Below are 1,986 nucleotides of genomic sequence, written 5' to 3' on the forward strand. Positions count from 1 at the left end.
AATGACTTCTTTCAGTTAGAAAGAGGAAGCTATATCTTTTTTCTAGGATATAGCAAATAAATACTGAATAACTAGTAAATGCTAAACACATATGGGTTAGAGTCCTATTGTGATCTGATACAGAATAGAGATAAAGATTTGGCAAGACAGATAAGAAGCAAAAAAATTAAAATGGGGAAGGTAAGCTTCTTCTCCCCAAAAGCACCAAATAGTGGATGATACTGATGCTGCAAGAGTGCCTGAAGGCCCCACAGGCTGAGGGGTGCCCCTGGGATGGATGGCCACAATGGCTTCCACAGAGGCTTTGGCAACATCTGGGGCCAGAGCAGAGGACAAGGAGTGGCTCCCAGCTGGGCAGCCTGGTCAAGGACATGAAGCTAAGTCCCTGGAGGAGGTTTATGTCTTCTTTCTGCCCATCAAGGAATCTGTGATCATTGACTTTTTCCTGGTGGCATCTCTCAGAGACAAGGTTTTGAAGATTATCCCTTTATAAAAGCAGACCTATGCTGGCCAGCAGAACAGGGTCTTGGCGTTTGTCACCAATGGGGTCACAACCACGTGTGGGTGTCAAATGCTCCAGGGAGGCAGCCTCTGCTATCCATGGGGCCATCATTCTTACCAAGCTGTCCATCATCATGCAATGAGGCTACTGGCGTAATTAACAAGATCAGTAAGCCTGATACTGTTTCTTGCAAGGTGACTGGCTGCTGTGGTTCTGCACTGGTGCACCTCATACCTGCTGCCAGGAGCACTGGTATCATCTGTGCCCAAAAAGCTGCTGCTGATGACTTGTATTAAGCTACACCTCTGCTGGGCTTCCCAGGTGGTACAGTGGTAAAGAATCAACCTGCCAAGCAGAAGACTTGGGTTCGATCCCTGGGTGAGGAAGATCCCCTGGAGAAGAAAATGGCAACCCACTCCAGTATTTCTGCCTGGAGAATTCCACGGACAGAGGAGCTTGGTGGGCCACAGTTCATGAGGTCGCAGAGAGTCAGACATGACTTAACAACTAAACAGCAACTACACACCTGTGCCAGGGGCTGCACTGCCACCCTGGGCAGCTTCGCCAAGGACACCTTTAATCCCCTTTCCAAGACCTACAGATATCTCACCCCAATCTGCGGAAAGAGACAGTGTTCACCAAGTCTCTCTACCAGGAATTCACTGACCATCTTGTAAAGACTCACACCTGAGTTTCCGAGCAGAGGACCCAGGCTCCAGCTGTGCCCACCACATAGCTTTATATGAGAAAAATAAAGTGAATGGAGGTACCAGTGAAGCTGGGTAAAAAAATAAATAAAATGGAGAACGTAAGAAAAATAAAATACAGAAATAAGAATCAAAAGAGAAACATTTAAAAAAATATATCAGGGGGCAAGAGATCGTAAGAGAGATAATGGAGAAATAAAGAAGTTTAGGGACTTAAAGGAAAAAATACCAAGATAGTCTAGATAAAGACATGCAGAGTAAGATAGATGTAGCCAAGTGGAGAGGGAGAAATGTAGAATAAGCAATAAAGAAGCAGAACAATTAGATTGCTAATGCAATAAATTCCTACTCCTCATTACAGAGCCAGTTGCTCACCAGCACTGACTACAAATCTTCAAGGGTTCTATCACCCTACTGCGATGAGAAAGAAATATCACTGGGATTTGAGTCATTATTATTTATACATGCAAGGAATAATAATTAATCTCATGGATGAGGCATTGTTCCAGGCATGGGTAAACATGATAATGCTGATGCCTCATGCAGCTTATTTCTTAGGATGGACAAAATTCAATCCTTGTGGAGTGTGGTAAAGGTTGCAATAGTATTATAATTGGCAACGTCACCTAATACAGTGAGGAAAAAGAAGTTCTCCAAAGAAAATAATGTATGCCTGTGTGTATAAGGTCTCACTGCGGGTGGGGAAGGAGGGCCATGTTTGCTGATTAAAGCAACAGAGGTCAAATATAGACTGGCCTCATGTTTCATTTTATAGAA

The 1,986-nt window shown here is 44.0% G+C and overlaps 1 pseudogene; it reads left to right on the top strand.

Annotated features, from left to right (window-relative positions):
- Positions 1-286: 286 nt before the first annotated feature.
- Positions 287-1,219, top strand: LOC133256604 (small ribosomal subunit protein uS5-like; annotated as a pseudogene).
- Positions 1,220-1,986: the final 767 nt, after the last annotated feature.

This window comes from Bos javanicus, chromosome 11 (assembly GCF_032452875.1).
Source record: "Bos javanicus breed banteng chromosome 11, ARS-OSU_banteng_1.0, whole genome shotgun sequence".
In the NCBI taxonomy this organism is placed as follows: domain Eukaryota; kingdom Metazoa; phylum Chordata; class Mammalia; order Artiodactyla; family Bovidae; genus Bos; species Bos javanicus.